The sequence below is a fragment of the Mesoplodon densirostris genome, chromosome 4, assembly GCF_025265405.1.
Source record: "Mesoplodon densirostris isolate mMesDen1 chromosome 4, mMesDen1 primary haplotype, whole genome shotgun sequence".
Taxonomy (NCBI): Eukaryota; Metazoa; Chordata; class Mammalia; order Artiodactyla; family Ziphiidae; genus Mesoplodon; species Mesoplodon densirostris.
Window position 1 is genome coordinate 12,407,575 of NC_082664.1, and position 22,711 is coordinate 12,430,285.

General features: G+C 45.9%; 1 non-coding gene across 1 annotated transcript; it reads right to left on the reverse strand.

Moving 5' to 3' along the window:
* Window positions 1-17,034: 17,034 nt before the first annotated feature.
* On the reverse strand, window positions 17,035-17,138 carry LOC132489724 (U6 spliceosomal RNA). Its single transcript, XR_009532107.1, has one exon. It is a non-coding gene; the product is annotated as a U6 spliceosomal RNA (small nuclear RNA).
* Between the last annotated feature and the right edge of the window lie 5,573 nt (window positions 17,139-22,711).

Genomic DNA, 22,711 nt, shown 5'->3' on the forward strand with positions numbered 1-22,711 from the left:
ATGTGACTTGGAGTCTAGCAGAATCAGCTGAGGTCATCCTCAGATATCAGACTCCAGCCCTACACATTTTGTCCCTACAGCAGCCCCTGTACCCTGAAATAGACTTTTTGAAGAGGCATCTGTTTTCCTCCAAGAGTCTGGAGTAACCCTATCCAGGCAAAGTTATCTTTGGATCAAATGGGATCCAGGAGAAGGAAGGAACCCAAAACACCAAATTCCTTCTTCAGGGGCCATGGTGCCCAGGAGCTGCCCTTGCAACACTCCCTTGAGCTGATGTGCAAACTGCTTTTAAAGAAAAAACCGGGACTTCCCTGGTGGTCCAGCAGTTAAGACTCAGTGCTCCCAATGCAGGGGGCCCGGGTTTGATCCCTGGTCAGGGAACTAGATTCTGCCTGCCACAACTAAGACCTGGTGCAGCCAAAGAAAGAAAGAAAGAACACTGAAGAATCCTCCTCTTGAATTATTGTTTCAGAATATTACTGAAGTAAGTATGAGAAAAGGGAATTTGTTGTGGGAAGGCGGGGAGCTTTTATACCTCCTTCTTATACGTGGGGGTTTGCCCACTGCATTAGTTTCCTGGGGCTGCTGTAACAATGGACCACAAACTGGGTGGCTTTAAACAACAGCAATGTATTCTCTCGCGATCCTGGAGGCTAAAAGTGAAAAGCAGGGTGTCAGCAGCGCCCTGCTGTCTCTGAAGGCCTTAGGGAAGGATCAGTTCCATGCTCTCTTTTTGCTTCTGGTGGTGGCCAGCATCCTCCATGTTCCTTGCTTGTAGACACATCACCAAATCTCTGCCTCTTTCATCACATGGCCTTCTCCCTGTGTATCTCTCTGTGTCAGATTTCTCTTCTTATAAAGATACCAGTCATTGGATTAGGGCCCACCCTAACCCAGTATGACCTTATCCTAACCACTTACATCTGCAAAATCCCTATTTCAAATAAGATCACATTCTGAGGTTCCAGGTGGACATGAATTCTTGGAGGACACTATTCAACCCAGAGGCCCCACGCTGAGTCTGATTGGAATACAAAAGATATGGAGCCCACCTACTTCTATAGAAAAAGGCAACACCTGATATACACTTTCCCAGTCTTCCTGTCAGGTGCACACAGGTGTGTGACCTGGGCTTTGCCGGTGGACACCTCCACAGAGGATTTTGTATCTGGAGCTGGAGCTCTTTTGTAAAGAAGTAGCGGAGGAGAGATTCTGCCAGCTGGTCACGTGTATTTGTCAGCTTCTACTGTGTTAACAAATACCCCCCAAATCTCAGTGGCTTCCAACAGCAAATGTGTGTTTCTCATTCACGGTTCTGTGGATGGGTTGTTGGTGTACTGCACCTTGGCTGGTTTCTCCTGGGCACCCACAGGCTGGGCTCTAGGCTGTCGGCTGGGGTCAGAAGTGCTCCACATCTTTCCCGAGCTCATGCTGGAGGAACAGCAGCTCCCTGGAGTAGTCAAGAGCAGGGCAGAAACGCTGCTCAGAAAGGGCACACAGTCAAGTGGCCCACATTCCATGGATCAGTGCAGGTCACACAGACAAGCCCAGAGTCAGCAGGGCAGGGAGGCGTGGGGCGGAAGAGAGGAGAATGAATCCGTCCTGGAAAATAGCAGAATCTATCACACCAGGACAGCAACGTCAGATGCTAGCCTTGTGCCCTCTCCCGTGTACCGGCAGCAGTGGGGCAGTGCCCCCTCCTCGGGGATGTCTTTTGACATGGTTGATTGGTGCCTGGATTGTCTCCAATCACTGTCCCAGGTTGGGGGCCTCCAGCTCGAGTTTGTCATTCCCCAACTAAGTACAGCCATGGGGCCTCCTCCCATCCCTCTCTCTGAGTGGCCAGGCGTGCCCTTGGGGCCCCTGGGGCCCTGGAGCATTTCAGGGAGGCATCCGCAGTGCATAGTCACACGGGGACAGAACACAGTCTTGTGGCATCACTGGGTGTTGTCCCTGCCAGAACCTGATCCATTCTGCGTGCAGACCACAGAGGTGTCTGTATCCAGAGCCTCCCAGGAGAAGCTGGTGAGGTTCCAGCAAGGCCCTGGGTGGGGACTCAACAGTGCTTCACACTCAGCCCTTCCTGCTTAATCCCTTCACACAAAAGCCCTAGTCTCTCTCTCTTTCCTGGTAGAGCCTGATGGGCCAATAAAACTGGACACTAAATCATTACCCATTTGAAAAACTGGTTTCCCTTGCCCTGAGGGCTGGAAGGACTCATTTTTTCATTTACTACTGGGAAAGGGAAGGGAAATGTTCAGAAATATTTGCCCCCCAGGGCATGTGCTTGGGGCTGGGGGTGGGGAGAGACTCCCTTCCTAGACTGTGTTGAATCCTTCCAAGGCAGGGAAGAAAAACAAAACTGTTAAATTTTCATGTTTAGAAAGTTCACGTGCTTCCCCAGCTTTTAAATGAAAAAAAATTAAAAAATACAAACAGGGCTTCCCTGGTGGCACAGTGGTTAAGAATCCGCCTGCCAATGCAGGGGACACAGGTTCAAGCCCTGGTCCAGGAAGATCCCACATGCCACGAAGCAACTAAGCCCCTGCGCCACAACTACTGAGCCTGCGCTCTAGAGCCCGTGAGCCACAGCTACTGAGCCCACGTGCCACAACTGCTGAAGCCCATGTGCCTAGAGCCCGTGCTCCGCAACAAGAGAAGCCACCACAGTGAGAAGCCCGCGCACTGCAACGAAGAGTAGCCCCCGCTCGCCACAACTAGAGAAAGCCCGCGCACAGCAACGAAGACCCAGCGCAGCCAAAAATAAAATAAATTAAATAAAATAAATTAAAAAAAATACAAACAAAAACTCATGAACTTCAAATTAACATTAAATCAGCATGATGGATGATGCTTTACCAACATTGGGTCACTGTGAATCACTGGTGTGCGGTTTAATGGGAGAAAGATGTATTTTCAACTTGACATTTTTTGGGGGGGCAGGTAATGGACTATTATTTGAGTTACTGACAGTATCACTGTTGATTTTTTTGGGGGGGTGAATAATAAACTCCTTTTTAACCGCCTATCCATTATTTTAATGAGCCAATCAGTTTAATTGTGCACCCTGCCAAACATAATACAGGAAATGTTTTGAAAGCATTTAGTGAAATTCTTTTATTGTTTATTTCTACCACACTTAACTGCTAATGCATATCATCACAAGTTGAATGGAAAGATGAGAGCTGCAAAATCCATTATCTCGCAGGACCACCCAATTCTCTTGCCATCTTTCTCTCTTTGAACTCTAGTGAAATATTTGCCTTCAATGATACAGCACACTGATTCATCTGCCATGAACGTGACCTTAATCCAAACGGAAAAGCAAGTTTAAAATGGTGAAGTGGCGCTTGGTTCTGGGGTGGTCATCTAGATGGTCCAAAAATGAAACCACAACTTTTAAAACTTTTGGTAGAATCCATAGACCCCCAGTAATATGCCTACAGACCCCAAGATGAAAAGCACCACCCGAAAATAGATAGTTAGTGGGAAGCTGCCACATAGCAGAGGGAGATCAGCTCAGTGCTTTGGGATCACCTAGAGGGGTGGGATAGGGAGGGTGGGAGGGAGACGCAAGAGGGAGGAGATATGGGGATATATGTATATGTATAGTGGTTTCACCTTGTTATAAAGCAGAAACTAACACACCATTGTAAAGCAATTATATTACAATAAAGATGTTTTTTTTAAAAAGTACAGTAAAACAAAACAAAACAAAACTTTGCTTGAAGGAGCAAATTAGAAATACTTTTCATAAAAGTGAAAATTTTGCCATCTTGTAAAAAACCGTCAAACAGTAACAAAACTTCCTTACATATTTCTGGCATTCATTCACTTCTGCAAAATCTCACAAATAAAAATATAAGATGGAGCTGGAAAAAGAAAAGAAAAGAAAAGAAAAGCACCACCCAGGGTTTCATGGGGAGAAGAAAAGAGATTTCTCAGTGGCCACAAGCATGGGCCCTGGAGACGTCCTCTGCTGACCTGCAGAAACAGCTTGGGAAGCCTTCAATAGGTGGAAGGGCCTGGGGGTGAGTTTCCAACGACAAACGCAGACAGCTAGTATACATTCAAGGAGGAGGCTTGATGCAATCCTGGTCAGAGTGAGGTTCCTTCCGGAAGTAAACAACATAAGATATGATTGCCTTTCCTCTGTGCTTCTTTGAAACTTGAGCTGCAAATTTCCCCAAGAAGTCTGACATGAGTATGGTCTGAAAAAAAAAAAAGGAAAATAAACAGTTAACAATGCTTACCTCTGGAAAGTAGGAAGGAAGTAGTTAAGGAACTTCCTTTCCACCCTACTTTATGCATTTTTCACATAAGCATGTATAATTTATTTTATAATTCATTTTATTAAATAATAAAGAGTGCCTCAACTCTCCAAGACCAATACTGTCCAGAGCGACAGGCAACCACATATCTTGGATTTTCTGACTCAGCTCCAGTCTGTTCTTTCGATGAAGTAACTTTCCTTGATTATACAAGTCAGATTCATAGTAGAAAATTTGGAAAATACAGTAAAGTGGGTAAGAACCAAACAAATTCCTACTACTCAGAGATAATCATTACTAACTTAAAAAAATTGTTTTGAATTGAAATACAGTTGATTTACAATGCTGTGTTAGTTTCTGGTGCACAGTCAAGTGATTCAGTTATATATACATACATACAGATAGATGTATGTATGTGTGTGTGTGTGTATATATATATATATATATATATATATATATATATATTCTTTTTCAGATTATGTTCCATTACAGGTTATTATAAGATATTTAATAGTTCCCTATGTTATACAGTAGGACCCTTGTTGTTTATCTATTTTATATATAATACTTTGTGTCTGCTAATCCCAAACTCCAAATTTATCCCTCCCTGTCCCTCTTTCCCATTTGGTAACCATAAGTTTGTTTTTGAAATCTGTGAGTCTGTTTCTGTTTTTTAAATAAGTTCATTTGTATCATTTTTTAGATTCCACATATGTGATATCATATATTTGTCTTTCTCTGTCTGACTTACTTCACTTAGTATGACGATCTCTAGGTCCATCCGTGTTGCTGTAAATGGCATTATTTCATTCTCTTTTAATGGCTGAGTAATATTCCATTGTATATATGTACCACATCTTCTTTATCCATTCCTCTGTTGATGGACACTTAGGTTGCTTCCATGTCTTGGCTATTGTAAATAGTGCTGCAATGAACATTGGGGCATATGTATCTTTTCAAATTAGAGTTTTCTCTGGGTATATGCCCAGGAGTGGGATTGCTGGGTCATACGGTCACTCTATTTTTAGTTTTTTAAGGAATCTCCAGACTGTTTTCCATAGTGACTGCACCAATTTACATTCCCACCAACAGTGTAGGAGGGTTCCCTTTTCTCCTCATCCTCTTCAGCATTTATAATTTGTAGACTTTTTTTTTTTTCCCTTTTGCGGTACGCGGGCCTCTCACTGTTGTGGCCTCTCCCGTTGCAGAGCACAGGCTCTGGATGCACAGGCCCAGTGGCCATGGCTCACGGGCCCAGCCGCTGCGTGGCATGTGGGATCTTCCCGGACCGGGGCACGAACCCGTGTCCCCTGCATCGGAAGGCGGACTCTCAACCACTGCGCCACCAGGGAAGCCCTATTATTTGTAGACTTTTTGATGATGACCATTCTGACCATTCTAATGTGATACTTCATTGTAGTTTTGATTGGCATTTCTCTAATAATTAGTGATGTTGAGCATGTTTTCATGTGCTTGTTGGCCATCTGTATGTTTTCTTCAGAGAAATTTCTACTTAGGTCTTCTGCCCATTTTTCGATTGGATTGTTTGTTTTTTTGTTATTGAGCTCTATGAGCTGTTTGTATATTTTGGTAATTAAGCCCTTGTCGGTCACATCATTTGCAAATATTTTCTCCCAGTCTGTAGGTCATCTTTTCATTTTGTTTACGGTTTCCTTTGCTGTGCAAAAGTTTATACGTTTGATTAGCTCCCATTTTGTTTATTTTTGCTTTTATTTCTATTGCCTCGGGAGACTGACCTAAGAAAACATTACTATGGTTTATGTCAGAGAACGTTTTGCCCATGTTCTCTTCTAGGAGTTTTATGGTGTCATGTTTAAGTCTTTAAGCCATTTTGAGTTTATTTTTGTGTATGATGTGAGAGAGTGTTCTAACTTCATTGATTTACATGTAGCTGTCCAGCTTTCCCAATGGCACTTGCTGAAGAGACTGTCTTTTCTCCATTGTATATTCTTGCTTCCTTTGTCAAAGATTAATTGACCATAGGTGTACGGATACCACTAAATTTTCAAAGTATTTTCCTCTATTTCTTTGTGGTAAAAATTTCCTTTCCTTGAATATAATTGTAATCACACCGTGAGGGCAATTCAGTAGACTTTTTTTCCCCCAAGCAATATTATGACATAAGCATTTCTCCCATGGTTCAGTAAAGACCAGGAGATCACTAACATTTGAAAATATATTCTGGAGATTCTGTCTTTATCAATTCATTGCCTAAATTAAAAAAGAAGTTTGCATTGAAAGATAACCATAGTCTCACAGGAAGTTGAAAAATAGTACAGAGAGTTCCATGTACTCTTAACTCGCTTCCCCTAATGGTGACATCTTACACAACTACAGTACAATACCCAAACCAGGAACTTGACATTGGTACAATCTACAGAACTTATTCAGATTTCACCAGCCTTCTCACACGCTCGTGTGTGTGCGCATGTTTTTATTTTCTTTATTTTTTTATTTTGTAAAGATTTAATTTTAATTTTTTTTTTTTGGCTGTGTTGGGTCTTTGTTGCTGTGCATGGGCTTTCTCTAGCTGTGGTGAGCGGGGGCTACTCTTTGTTGAGGTGCGCAGGCTTCTCATTGCGGTGGCTTCTGTTGTTGCAGAGCACGGGCTCTAGGCACACGGGCTTCAGTAGTTAGTTGTGGCACTTGGGCTTCAGTAGTTGTGGCTTGCGGGCTCTACAGCACAGGCTCAGTAGTTGTGGCGCACGGGCTTAGCTGCTCTGCAGCAGGTGGGATCTTCCTGGACCAGGGATTGAACCCTTGTCCCCTGCATTGGCAGGTGGATTCTTATCCACTGCACCACCAGGGAAGTCCCTGTGTGCATGCTTTTAACCTCAATTTTATTTGTAAAGGTAGAGAAACCTAAGGCTCAGATTGCTTTAGCCTCTGCCCTAGCTGCACTGCTGCTGAAGCTGGCATATAAACCTAGGTCTGTCTGATTTGAAGCCTGCATATTTCTCACTTATTCTGAGGAGTGGAAGGAGCATCGGGAGACAAAAAGTTTTTAAAGGCGCAGCTGAAACATTGAAAACTTAAACAGTGTCTGAGGATTAGTATCCAGGAGATACAGGCATTGTTCCAGTAAGATGTTGGGGAAATCTTTTACATCTCTATTGGTCTCAGGGTCCTGATCATAAAATAGGAGTGACCCCCACAGCGCCCTCCTCCTAGAGCTGCTGTAAGATAGACACAATGCCCACAGAAAGACAAGTGTATCACACACACACACACACACATGCACACACACTGTTATTTTAATCCCCAAATTTAGTAGCCCTCCTAAAAATGTTCTGGATGGGAAAACTTTAATAGAAACTCCTGAATCTGGAGTTAAAAGATTTAAGTAAATCGATTATAGTGTAGTTCCATGTGATGCTCATTTGAATTGTGGAAATCCGAAATAATGGAAGAATATGAAGAAAGCCTGATACTATGCCTCATAATTGAAATACAGAACCCCACCCAATTAAAATATTAGTCAAGAATCCCTTCATTTCAAAAGTGGTGAGACTGGGTATTGTACACCGTTCATGACATTGCCACAGGGTGGCGTTACTTCAACAGGTAAACAAATACATAGGCTGCGTCAACAGTGTGGGAACCACAGTGGTGTGAAGGTGTATTGGGACTTAGAGTTCAAGTGGTCTTGGAAGGTCTGAGGCTGAACAGTGCATTCATGTTGTGATCACTTTTGCAGAAAGTTTAGCTGAGATAAAGTGCTGTGAAGAAGGCCAGTCACTGTGATAGCTCTTGCTGTTAATTTATGTGTGAGAGTTCTGCAAAATATTAGAGATGGTGCAGAGAGCAAAGGTCCAATGAAAGCACAAGACTACAATGGCTGTAAAATCTGTGCTCTGAGGATCGTGCCCCCAACTTTAGAATTATTCGTGTGGGAAAATTAGTCTTAGACTACTGAGTTTTTTGGGGTTTTTTTGCGGTACGCGGGCCTCGTTTTAAATAATGCAAATCTCTAGAAACCCATCATTCTCATGAAATGTGATTGATCAGATTCTGATCCCTAGGAGTAGATCAGCTCAGCTAGAAAGGAAGTTCTGCTCTCCCAGCTTGGCCCAGAAAACCCAATTCCCTCCAGGACACAAGTGAAGAAACAAACACTTTTTGCTCCATTTCGTGTTAGGTTGTGCTTATCCTCCTTCTCTTATTTAATCCTTATAACTCTACCTGGTTCTAGTACCCACTCATCCACCCCAATGGCTGATCTTTTGTCAGTGTCTTTTCCTTCCTTCAATAATGAGGAAACCAAGGCTCAGAGAGGTTAAGTAATTTGCCCAAGACCCCACAGCTGACCATCAGTGGAGCTGGAATTTGAACCTAGGTCAGGTGATACCAAAGCCTGCTTTGTTCCTGTGCAACAGGGTGACTCTAAGCTATGCTTGTGCTCCACCATCAAAAATTCAGCAGGAAGGGACTTCCCTGGTGGTCCAGTGGCTAAGGCTCCTTGCTCCCAATGCAGGGGCCTGGGTTCGATCTAGATCCCGCATGCCGCAACGAAGACCCGGTGCAGCCAAATAAATAAATAAATAAATATTTTTAAAAAATTCAGCAGGAATAAACAGGTGTCTGTCTTTGATGGAGGTGGAGGGAAGGTGTTTCTCAATAAGATATAATTGCTCTGTCGTAACATATTTCAATGTTCAAAGCGTTCTTGCACAGGCTGATTTTGAAGATTGTTTAGATGGAAGCAGTCATTCCTTTTCTCCAGACATAATGTCACTATCTGTAGTTCACATAGCAATGGCATGTCTATCAGCAAACCTCTCAATCAGTGATTCACTTGAGAGATTTTATTTTAGTTGAGTCAGCAGCCTTTTAGTTGCCTGGAGTCAAGGAGAGGTTGACGTAGGTGGGGCAGAAAGGGTCGAAAATTGTGACATAGCAGCAAGGCAGAAACGGCAAGTGCTTCCCAATTCTTTGGGAAATTGTAATGTTATTTTTTCCATCCACTCACCAAACACCGATGAGGAAAAAGAAAGCATGAGACCCCGGATAATTTACTCATCGCCAGATAGCAGCATCTGCCTTATAAAATCAGCATTATTCTGGAAGTCGGGTGGCTGTGTTCCTGATTAAATCGAAGTAGAAATGCAATTGAATTGCCTAAGTATGATGATAGGGGACATACATAACACGTTTTTCTTTTCGAAATACTTTTACATCCGTTATCTTACTTTATCTCTGCACAACCTCCCTGCCTTGAACAAACTTTTATTATAGCACTTATCGCCCTGTAGTTAATGTTCAGTGTATATGTCCATCTCTCCCGCTGGTTTATGACCTTCCTCAGGGCAGAAATCCTGCCGAATTTATGCATCTATAAAGCTCGAGCACTAAAGTTAGGGTTTGTTTCATTGCAAAAGATAGAAACCCACTGGATGCAATTTAAGCAAAAAAAGGGGGCTTTGTTTCAAGGATCCCCAGGGTAGGGGTGCAGCCACGGCTCGGCTGAACAGGAACCGGGCTCTCTGGCGATTCCTCATCTCTTGCATCTGCCTCATTAACACCTCCCCTCCGCAGAAGTATCTTTCACTCCTTTCTGGTCGCCTCGGCTGAGAACTTGGCTGCCAGCATCTCCTGAGGGGAGATGTAACTTGTCCAGCCCTGAGCCAAGAGCCTTCTCACTCTCTCTGTCCCAACCTCGCCAGTCTCCGGGAGTCAAGACCCTGATTGGTCCAGCCTCGGTGAGGTGTTCACCTCTAGCCCAATCAACTGCGGCCGGAGGGGTGTGGTTCAGTCTGGGACCCAGGTTGTTCCTAAGGTAGGGCACCCGGTGGGGCAGGAAGGAACAAAGCACAGTTCTCTGAAAACTGTGTGAAAGGGCGGGGCAGCTCAAACTATAGGGGGCCTCGTCTTCGTATATACTTAGTGCTCTGTGAATGCTTCCCGACCTGCCTGGCTCTACGAGCTGCAGAATACTGGCCTTCCTTTAGTTCCCCAAACCCACCGAGCTCCTTCCGGACTTCAGGCTCCAGGATGGCTCTTCCTCGCCATCATCCCCGTGGCCTGGCTAACTCCAGCTCCTCCTCTGGATCTACATTTGGATTCGCCACCTCTTCATCAGATGGCCTTTCTTGACGTCGCCCCGAATATCCTGCTCTCTTTCTTCAAAACACTCATCACCTTGCAGTTACTTGTTTAATTCCTGCCTCCCCGCCTCTCTCCCCACAGAGACTCTAAGTTCCGGTGTTCCCAGGGGCCCCAGTAGCTCCCGGCCCAAAGGGCAGCCCTACAACTTGGATGTGGGGCAGCAGGGGTGTGAATGCCCCGCTAGGCAAACCTTTGACCAATGGGAGGTGGGAGAAGGGGATAAATTCTTACCCTTTTTCCCTCAGTGGACTGTCCTGAGATGAAGTGTATGAGCTTTTGAGAGCACAGTCCTGGAAGACGAAGCACCCTCACATTGCCAGTGCCCCCTTCTCACCCACCTCTCTTGTCGAGGGACAAGGATTTCTGCTCTCTGGAATTGCACAGCCTTATAAACGAGTAGCGAAAGCCTTTGCCTCAGGCTCTGCTTTCTGGGGAAGCAGGCCAAGTTGCTAACTCTAGCTGGCATACATGAAAAATTAAGTGTATTGGCTTCTGCTTAGCACAGTGCTTAAACAATGGACCAGAAATCCCACTCTTGCTAGGCTCTGCTTTTCTCCGCTTTAGTTGTCTTTTTTTTTTTGGCCATGCTGTGCTGCTTGTGGGATCTTAGTTCCCCAACCAGGGATCCAACCCATGCCCCCATGCAGTGGAAGCTCAGTGTCCTAACCACTGGATTGCCAGGGAACTCCTTAGTTTTCTTCTTATTCAAGCTTTCTCTGAATGCAGGCAAGGTTGCTACCCCCAACTCCAGCTTGCTCTCATGAAAAGAATGCTTCTTACCTCCTGGCTTCACCTTGAGTCTGGAAGCTGACCCTCACGGTCTCTGACCGGCCCAGGTAGGGTCACACGTCTTCCTCTGACCCAGTCTCTGGGGGCGGGTGAAGACCAAGCTTCATCTCCAGGTATTCTCGTCTTTCAGATTTCAGGAGCAGTGATGATGCGGGCAAAGAGGTAAGATGAGGCCCAGGAAATGCCAAATTGGGTTTGGTGTTGGGTAGGGGAGCAACACAGATGCAGATGGCAGGGAGTCTATGGCCCCCTCTCCCCCCGTCCAGTACAGACAGGAGGAGGAGAGTTCTGCGTGGCCAGCTCTCCAAGCAGTCAGGGTGGGAGGCCAGAGCTGGGGCTGGCCAGGCTCGCTTCCACAACGGGCTGTCCCCAGAGCAGGCTCTGCAGTCAAGGCCCAGGAGCAAAGCTCAGGCCCCTCCAACCCTGATGCCCAAGGTGGCACTGGCCGTCTCTACTCCACAGCACCATCAGGGCCTGTCTACCCTAGAGCTCTCAGACCAGAGCCTTCCCAGGGGCCCAGACACACCACTACCAAGCACTGGGTTCAGACAGAGCTGGGGACCCCAGCCTGGAAGTTCCTCATTCACCACAAGCTTTCAGCCAGCTAGATCCTCCCCCTCCCCCCGGGAGACACAACCTTAGGGAAGTCACCTTCTAGAGGTCAGCCAGGACTTACCCCGAGGCCGGGCCAGAGGCTCCCCCTGGGCCACCTGCTCAGTTATGGGGTCACCACTCCACACTTTGCAGGCCTTCTGGGCCTCAGTGCTGCTTCTCTTGACACTCTTATTCCCACTGTGATATGGAGTGTCTGCAGTTTCATGGTTCCTGGGGCCCCATGGAGTTAGTTCTCAGCCCCCAATTCCTAATGAGAAGTGTCAGCACTCACAGAGCATTTAACCATACCAGGAACCATCTAAGAATTTCATGATTCTCAAGTTCTGGCCACACCAAGCTACTGTTCCCCATTCATGTCCTGCACTTTCTTGTCTACAGATTTGCACGTGGCATTGCTAGAATGACTTTCTTTGTTTGCCTTTCTTTGTTTCTGCTTGGTGAGTTCATCCTTTAAGATCCACTTCAAATTTCGCCTCCTGCATTAGTCATCTATCGCTGTGTAACAAATCACCCCAAAACTTTGCAGCTCAAATCAACAAATATTTATTATCTCCCATCATTTGTGAGGGTCAGGGATCTGAGAGTGGCTTAGCTGAGTGGTTCTCGCTCAGGGTCTCTTATGAGACTGTAGTCAAGCTGTTGACAGGGCTGCGGTCTCCTCTGAAGGCTTGGCTACCCACCTCACTCGCCTGGCTGTTGGCAGAAGGCTTCAGTTCCTGGCCCCCTGAGCTTTTTCCATAGGGCTGCTCATGACCTGGCAGCTGGCTTCCTCCACAGTGAGTGACCCAAGAGAGCAAGACAGTGGGGACCCAACATGGAAACCACAGTCTTTCATAACCTGTGCTCAGAAGTTTCCTATCATGACTTCTCCTTTATTCTATTGGCCACACAGACCAACCCTAGTGCAGTGTGGAAGGGAACTACACAGGGGTGTGAATACCAGCAGGCAGGGCTCACTGGGGCTGTCTCAGAGGCTGCCGGCCACCACTCCCCCATGCGGTCCTCAGGGGATCGGCACTTCGAATGAACTTCTGTGAAGCTTGTGTCATGGACGTTTTGTCTCTCTCCCAGATGGCAAACTCCTGGAGGATGGTTACTAAATCTTATTCATCTTCCGCTTCCTTTTTAGCCCCACATATCCTCTAATATAGAGTATATATTCAATAAACCTCAAATTAATGCTGAACGCTTGAATAAATGAGTAAATAAATGAATGAATTAGTGATTCTCTAGGTGGACAGTTCAAGACTAGAGGAGACAGCATGAACTATTATATGATTAATTTCCCCTGTTTCCTGCCTCAAGATACCTAAGGAGTGGCTCAGAGCTCGCTTCCTTTTCCTCTGGTTTCTTCTCCTTCCCCCACACCCCAGACTTGCAGCATCAGAGGGCTTGCTCGCCATCTTGGTATAATGATGGCCTGCCCTCTCATCACAGCTGATTGGACCAGGGCCGAGCACCTGACCCAAGCTGGGCCAACGGACTCCAAGGAATTTGAAGTCGGACTAAGAGAGGCCAAGCTTCAGTCTGGCTGGTTTCTTGTCAAGAGGGAAAATCTGGAAACTGTTGGCAGTAGCAGTTCTTTGATCCATGGGCTGGGGAGCAGAGAAAGCCAATCTGCCTCAACAGGAGACAAGAGTAAAAATAGAAGAGTGAGGAGGAGAGAGGGGAAGGGTAGCCGAGGTTGCAGAAGCTCTCAGTTCCTGCTTCCGATCCTCTCGGAAACCTGGCTGCAGCTCCAGCTTGGTCCCCGTGAGATACACATATATGTATATGTATTTTTAAATTTTTATACAATTTTTAAAGGTTACTTTCCATTTACAGTTATCACAAAATATTGGCTCTAGTCCCCGTGTTGTAAATATATCCTTGAGCCTGTCTTACACCCAATAGTTCGTACCTCCCACTTCCCCACCCCTATACTGCCCCTGCCCCTCACGTATATTCTTATAATAAATGGGGTTTAAGCAATGGTGTCCTGGAGCTGCTTCACACTAGCTCCTGAAAGCTAATTGTACATCTTTCTCCATGACGTCACGTTGGGAGCTTGACATAGGCCACAGCTGCAGTATTTACACCACAGAAATTGGCAAATGCTACAGATCAGTGTCCCCCACTAAAAACTGGTTATTAAACATTAACAAGCACATCGATGGTTTTAAGAGAATTCCAGGGGGGTTCCGTAACATACAGCCCAAATCGTCTTTCTGACTATAACATCGGGGCAAACTCTTACTCATGCTTCGTGACCCAGTGCATCTCCCATGAGAAGCCTCATCTGGTGTTTGTGGGAAGCTGATTCTCTGAGTACTCACATAACTTAGGAGACACCATTAGACAATCCAGAATTCTGAGGGCTACGTGACATAGGCCATGCGTAAGACAGACACCCCTCCTAGGCAATAATTGCCTATTGCCCTTGGAGTGAAGTCCAGGCTCCTTATCATGACAGGCTGTTCCTCTGAGCAGTGGCCTGTGCCCTCCTCGCATCTCGATCCTGCCCACACCATCCCCACCCCGTCGCCACACCCTAGCCTCCTCAGCCTTCTCAATCTCTAGCCCAGAGTCTCTACCCCATGAGTTGTCAGTCATTTGGAGAATATGATAAAGATCATGGACCTTCACCCTGGAGGAAACACACATACAGACACACAAAGATTTGCATATAGTTTCAGGGGATTCATGGACCAAATAACTTCTTTTCTCTGAAGCCCTTCCTGACTCCTACATCCTGTGTGCCCTGCTTTACCCCAAACATACCTCATACCTCTCTCTGAGCACCTTCAGTGCTCTTAAACTTATGTTTATTTTTGAGTCTTTTGCCACACTGGCTGCTCCTTGGGGTAACATCTATCATTGTCTTATTTAGAGTACATGAGTGACCAAGGGATGGCTGAGGTGTGTCCTAACACCCAAGTTCTAATCATGAGATCAGGGTGTAGCTACAGACGCAGCCTACTGTCTAAGCACAAATGTGCGTCACTGAGGCTGGCGTCAACATTGCTGAAGGGAGAAGATGCCAACCATAGACAGACTGAGACACACGCGGAAACTGAGAAGCAGGCATTGCTATGGCTGGTCTATTCCCAGCACCAGTGGGGCGAGGGGTGGTTAGGGGCCTGGGGGGTGTCTTGGGCAAAGGAAGAGCACCCCAAGTGTGGTACCATGGGAAAAGCCTGAACTCTGGGTCTCAGAGATCTAGCTTCCGATTCTAGTTCTGTCACTCATGGCTTGTGACTGCGAGCACATTACTTTGTCTCTCTGAGCCTCAGTTTCCTCACCTGTCAAACCCTACTTTACTGAGTCACTGCTAAGATTAAAAGAGATGATCTGTGTGGTGTGCCTGGGACACAGGAGTTGGTCAATAAAAGTTAGTGTCCCCTTTTCCTGTACTCCTCTCATGTTGGTCACATGCAACAGAAATCAACTCTGTTTAACTAAAGCAAAACAAAGAATTTATTTGTAAGAGTGACAGAGACTGCTAACTGTCCCCCAGTTCCTGTTATCCCTTTCTAACATGGTAAAGTAATTTTTAGCTAGGTACATAGTTGTTTAGCTAAATCCTACATTTTTTTTCCGCCAGCTTCCCTTGCAGATTGGCACAACCTGGTAACAATGTTCTGGAGAGTGTGATGTAACCAGAAGTGATATGTACAACTTCTAGGTCATGTCCTTAAAGAGGGCAAAAGGCAACAGGTCCTGTTACGTTTCTTCAAAAAAAAAAAAAAGAAAGAAAAGAGAGAGCACATACTCACCTCTTCTCTCGTTTCTTCTGTCCTTCTGCCTGGAACAGGGATGTGCTGGCAGGAGATGGAGCAGCCACATTGACCCATGAGGTAGAAGCTGAGTGTTGAGGATGTGGAGAAAGAAGACAGAAGGAACCTAGGTTCCTAATGACTTAGTGGAGGAGAGGCACCATACCAGCTCAGACTTTTAAGGGCAAGAGAATTAAACTTCTGTTTGTTCAGCCATTGTCAATCTTTGGGTTTTGTTATAGCAGCCAAACGTATACTCTATCAAGTACTCAGTGCTATAAACAGTATACTGCTAAAATTTGTATGTTAAATCCTATCTCCCATATGATGGCATTTGGATGTGGGGGCTCTGGGAGGTCAAGAGGACAGAGCTTTCACGAATGGGATTAGTGCCCTTATAAAACAGACCCCAGAGAGCTCCCTTGTCCCTTCCATCATGTGAGAACACAGGGAGAAGACAGCAAGCAGGATCTTGAAGCAGAATCTGCCAGAAACGGAATCTGCCGGAATCTTGATCTTGGACTTCCTGACCTCCAAAACTGTGAGAGAGAAATTTCTGTTGTTTATAGGACACCCAGTCTATGGTATTTTTGTTATAGCAGCCAAACAGACTAAGATACTTAATAAACCATTAAGGTGCTCATGGTATCCAAAAAAGAGCCAGACAAATGTTTACATTGTTTTGACTTTGACTATTGTCAGTTTGACAATTATCTATTTGACTATTCGGTTGACTCTTGTGTTACTTTGATATACACACATCATTTTGCTTTTTTGAATATTTCCTTACATTTGGCACAAGATGTTCCAGGCTCATCTTGTAATTTCCATGCCTCAGCCTTGGACTCAATCATTTGAATAATGAGTTTTAGTGGTTTGGGTGGAGAATGGTGATTAGAAACCATGACCTGGGGACTTCCCTGGCTGTCCAGTGGTTAAGACTCCGCACTTCCAATGCAGGGGGTGAGGGTTCGATCCCTGGTCAGGGAACTAAGATCCCGCATACCATGTGGCGAGGCCAAAAACAAAAAAAACAAAAAGAAAAACACCATGACCTGTGTGCTATGTATGCTTATTGATACCGAGCTGACACGGCTTCCAGGCTTTCCGACAGATAGGAGTAGGAAATACATGTGTATGTACATATGTGTGTGTGTATAGGTTAATACATGCATCTAATACAAACTCCTGCGTCTATACATCCATTTAAAAACCATGAGTTTACACCAACATTTCTAATTCCAACTCAACACTCAGGGTTTACTCTAGTCTTTTCCTCTTTTCTTTTCTTTTTCTTTCTTTCTTTTTTTTTTAATAATTGTATTGCACAGATAAATGTTACATTTTGTATACTTCAATTATTTCGCCATGCAGCATATGGGATCTTAGTTCCCCAACCAGGGATTGAACCCCTACCTCCAGCATTGGAAGCATGGAGTTTTAACCACTGGACCACCAGGGGTGTCCCCCCCTATTTTTTAAATATGGACCGCTTCACGAATTTGCATACCATAGTTGCGCAGAGGCCACGCTAATCTCTGTATTGTTCCAATCTTAGTGTATGTGCTGCTGAAGCAAGCACTCCCTCTTTTCCATCAGACGTTACTCTCTTCTCTGATGGTGAGAAACTGGATCCCATTATTTCCACACTATTTCCATGTTTGCTTGGTCCGCCTGTATGTACCAATCCCCTGACCACTCAGGTCCCTCCTCGAGCCTGGCCCTACCATGTCCCCAGCCTGACCAAGGGAAGGGGGAAGAGACCAGATGCACCTCTTAAGATATTATCAATCCCTTTACTTCCCCCTGCTCGTCAAATAGCCTCCTCATTATAATTTGGCCTCCCGTTTAGCTTGCTTATAGGTACAGAACGAAGTGACCTTCTGGAGAAAACATTTCCCCCTTAACTCTGGGCCACAGGGAAGCTGAGATTGGATTTGCCTTCTGCTTGAAGAAAGAAGGTGCTAGTCAAAGGGCCTGGACTGCAGGACGCCTTTGAAGGAGGATGCTGGAAGCACGAAAACTGGATGCTTCTCCAGCAAGGGCCCTGGGTGGGGGCTCCTATACTTATAGGGGAGCCCAGTGCCCAGGTAGCTGTTCTTCAGGAGCATCCAGCTAACACCCTTCTCGTCTTCTGATCCCAGCCTCAAGTACAACAGCCACCACAAAAGCGGCATCCCTGCCAGGCATTGTGCTGGTGGCTTTGCAAGTATTCTCTCTCTTTAGTCCTTACAGTAATATTAGGGGGAGGCACTGTGATGGTCCTTATTTTACAGATGAGGATGTTGAGTTTTGGAGACGTGAGTGAGGACTTCCCTGGTGGTGCAGTGGCTAAGAATCCACCTGCCAATGCAGGGGACACGGGTTCGAGCCCTGGTCTGGGAAGATCACACATGCCGCAGAGCAGCTAAGCCTGTGAACCACAACTGCTGAGCCTGCGTGCTGCAACTACTGAAGCCTGCGTGCCCAGAGCCCGTGCTCCTCAACAAGAGAAGTCACTGCAATGAGAAGCCCACACACTGCAATGAAGAGTAGCCCCCGCTTGCTGCAACTAGAGAAAGCCCGCGCACAGCCCAACACAGCCAAAAATAAATAAATAAATAAACCAAAAAACCCCATATAATCTTAGAGAAGTGAGTGAACCTGCCCAAGGTCACGTGACAAACATCAAGGCCACAACTTGAGCCCTTGAAGTCCAGCTCCACTGGCTCCATTATTCTGCTCTGAGCCCTTGACCTCTCACTTCACTGTTCTCTTGACCTCCACCTGTTGGTCTGACGCTACCCATGCTCTGGCTAGTTCTGTCTTCGTCCAGGAGATAGAGTCCTGGGCGCACAAAAGATGTCAGTGCCAAGCTTTTTAAAAAGTACCACTGTGTGATAGTTAACAGGTGCCAAAAAAAAAAAAAAAAGTAACATACATATGTAAGTGATAAGACGTAGTAATAAAATAATCCCCAGCCCGCAGACCTACAGCCCAGCTTAAACATATGCTAACAAGTGCTTTTTAATTAGGCTTAATTTTTTTTTTTTGCCATACGCGGGCCTCTCACTGTTGTGGCCTCTCCCGTTGTGGAGCACAGGCTCCGGACGCGCAGGCTCAGCGGCCACGGCTCACGGGCCCAGCCGCTCCGCGGCATGTGGGATCTTCCCAGACCGGGGCACGAACCCGTGTCCCCTGCATCGGCAGGCGGACTCTCAACCACTGCGCCACCAGGGAAGCCCTAGGCTTAATTTTTTACATTTTTAGAGATCCTTTGTATTTTCAAAGTGCACAACCTCCCTCAATTTAATCTCCTAACTGTAAAGCTGAATATCCCCTAGAGATTAGCCAGCTCCCTCCTTTTGTCACCCTTTCTCTGAGGAGTGAGTCCTTGACTACTGTGTGTGTGTGTGTTTTCAATCACATTTCCATCAACAAATTCTGTGGGTTTTACCTTCAAAATACATCACAAATCTGACCACCCTGGCCTCCTCCCCTAATCCAAGCCGCTGTCAAGGCTGGACCCCTGCAGTAGCCTCCTAGCCACTGTCCATCAGGCAACCACAGTGAGCTTTAAAAAAAAAGAAGGAGTTAAATTATATCCCTTTTCTGCTTGGTCCTGGCCCCTGTGACATGTTTGTCCTGCCAGCTCAACCCTGAATCCTCAGCGCTGACCTCGGGCCAGGGACAGAGTCCATGGTCTTTGCCATGGCTGACAAAGCTCCCTTCCATGGGTCTTCTCTCCACCAACCCCCCGCCCCCATTCACAGACCCTGTTGGTTCTGCCTGGAACACTCTTCCCCAGATATGCTGATGGATCCTTCCTTCCCCCTGTAGGGCCCCTGCTCATTAGCACATTTGCCCCCTTTTATCACATTTTATAAGCATAAAATAAATTCACCTAAGCATAAAATAAAACCTACCTAAGCACATACTTTTAAAAAAATCAATAGGATGTACAATAATTTAAGGGGAAAATAAAAGGAAATGAATGTTTAATAATTTAATATGTATTTTAACAAATAGATGTTCTGGCAGCTCTCTGCACTTATACCTAGAGTTCTTATAAATGTGACAGCCACAAAGATACAACGTGTTGACTCAGATTCCACAGAGATGTGATTTCTCAAAACAGTGAACAACTCTTGGTGGAATCCCAAACAAAACATAGTGTAACCTTCCCTCTGTATACATAGTTCTTGAATTCCTGAAGATGCAGTGAGTGATAAATCTGTGTATAAAATACTTGCTGCTTATTTATAAAACCAAGTCAGGTTCTAGGTTCATATAATTATAAGCAGATTTTTCACCTACATAGATGTCTGCTGGGATATTCCAGAGTTTCACGAAGGAGGACAGTTTCCAGCCCCTCATTGCTTCATGTGTCTTGTGCATTGCAGGATGTCTGGTGTGCCTGCACCAGCCAGCTAAACACCTGATATGCTCCTGCCCGCCCTTATTGTGACAAGCCCTGGAAATTGTCAAAATGTCCGCTAGCTGGCATGAGAGTCCGAGGTGAGAACCACAGGTGGGCCCCCGTTTTGATTTTTCTTCTCCGCACACACCACTCCTTGACCTTGTACAGTGGTCTACATGTTTTGTTTGTGTTGCTTGTGTCTGAGACTAGAATGTGAGCTGCAGGAGGGCAGGGCTTTGTTTCTTTCGATGCCACATCTCCAGTGCCCAAAACAACACCTGGTACATGGAGGGCGCTCAGTGAGGGAGTGGTTACGTGAGTGGTGTCCAAGATCACCCTAATTTCCATCCCTAGAAATCAACATTAAAGTGTGTGCAGAATCATCTCAGTAGAGAGGCTGGGAAAGGTTCTCAATGTCATGCAACCACCAGGCGTAAGGCCTGGGTTTTGAATACCAGGCACTCATCAGCCACACGCAGAGCCTCCAGGCTATATACCCCTCCCGAGAGACTCTGGGCAGGACTGTGTGTGACAGCAGAAAGAAGTCCGGCTTAGGAGCCAGAGACCCGGGTTCAAGGTGCTGTTCCGCCACCCATTGGCTGTGTGACTTTGGGCTGGGTACTTGGCCCCAGCCTCCTTATCTATGAAGGGAAGTGGTAGAACCAGTCCAGAAAGCTAATTTGATACGAGGCCACGTAAACAGACCTATCTATCTCAAGGGAAGAGATTCTGACTCTGCCTTAAGGCAGCCAGGCAGACCTAGGTGGGCTCAGGTGAGCCCGGAGCAGGCTCAGAAGAGAACATCCAGCTGGAGGAAATGGGGCCCTTCTGGCCTGGAGATAGAAGACCAGCCAGTGGGTAAGGGTGGGATGACTATCTGCTCCTCTCTGAAGGGCAATCAGAGGACAGAGAGTCTTGTTGGGTGTCCCAGTGATGCCTGGTACTCCTGACCAAGGGTCAGAGTCCAGGAGGGAGGTCAGTGTTCACACTGCAGAAGTTGGAAGAGGACACCTCAGGGTGACCTCAACTTCCAGCAGGCTTTTAGAGTCCTTTCACAGCAACATGTTGGGGAGATGGTCCCTGATGTCTCTTTAAGCTTGAACACCCCCCATCCCTCGGCCCCCAACTGTCTGCTTCTTAAGGCTAAAATGCTCTTTTCTCTTTCCACTGGCCTTGAAAATCCATGAGGGACTTTCCTCAAGGACACCATGGAAGAAGCTGCTCTGACCTATTCCATCAAGCCTTCTGGGGCCAGGCCTGCCTGGATATTTCTGGCTCTCCCAAAAGAAAACAAACATTTACCCACTAATATAAGCAGGCAAAATCTTTATCCAACAAAACAAACAAAGCCAGCTCCTCTAGGCCATGCCCAGCTTTCTTAATATGGCATCGAATGGGGGATAGGACCCTTGGCATCCAATCAACATGGATAGTCCCACTCCCAGGAGAACAGAAGGAACTAACCCCAGGGGGCAGATGAAGGTCACATTCACAATGAAGAGGCTTCAAAGGCTGGATGGGCTCTTCATGGGTAGGGTTAGATACACCTGGGTAAAATACAGGAGGCCAAGTTAAATTTGAATCTCAACAACAAATACTTTTTTAAAGTATTAAGTGTACCTCACAGCCCATTTGGGACATACTTATACCAAAAAATTATTGTTTATCCGAGATTCCAATGTAACTGACCTCCAATATTTTTATTTGCTTGATCCGGCAACATTTGGGGGCTGCAGGTAAATACGGTAAACAACTGGGGTCTGACTGGTGTCTTAAAAGGGAGTCAGCACCTGTCAAAGAAGGACTTGGTGCAGGTAACTCAGAGACTTAGTACCTGATGTCATTTACATATGAAAACTCAGCCCCTTTGCACTAAAAACAGCTGAAAAACTGAGAAGGCTGCTTCTGAGTAGGTATCACCATTTTAAAAGCTGCTCAGGAAGTTTGAAGTCAGTTTCAGCCTTTGGGAAATACTTTAGACTTTTTGATACTCAAGGAGTTTGAACCCATTATTCCCCTCATTTCCAAGGACAAAATCATAAGTAAGCTTTAGGGATAAAGACATTCATCCAGAACTATCTATAATAATTGCTAACACGTTCATGGCAGTGCTGTACGTTAAGAGAATTGCTGAATCCTCACAATAAGATTGAAAACCAGAGAATAACTCAGGTCCAGTATCAGGGGATTAGTTACGTGAGTTGATGGTCTAGTCACCAGACAACTAGGCAGTCTTTAAAACCAATGATTCTTAAGGCTGTTACAACATAGATGATGCTTAAAGTCTGACGATGAGAGAGGCAAAAGCAGGACACGACATTAAAATAAAAACTTGTTACCTGTTGAGAGAAAAGACACTGGAAGGAAATAAATGCTAAGCCTGATTGTTAGGTAATTTTTTCTTCCATAGTTTCTTTTTTCCAAATGTTTTTAAATAAATGTTTTTTTTGTTTGTTTTTGTTTTTGTTTTGCCGTACGCGGGCCTCTCACTGTTGTGGCCTCTCCCTTTGCGGAGCACAGGCTCCGGACGCGCAGGCTCAGCGGCCATGGCTCACGGGCCCAGCCGCTCCGCGGCATGTGGGATCTTCCCGGATCGGGGCACGAACCCGTGTCCCCTGCATCGGCAGGCGGACTCTCAACCACTGTGCCACCAGGGAAGCCCCGTATATTCATTTTATCATTAAAACAAAACAAAACAAACCTGAAAAGTCTTCCAGGATCCTCCCTGTCTTCCCAGGCAGCCAGGCAGAATCCAG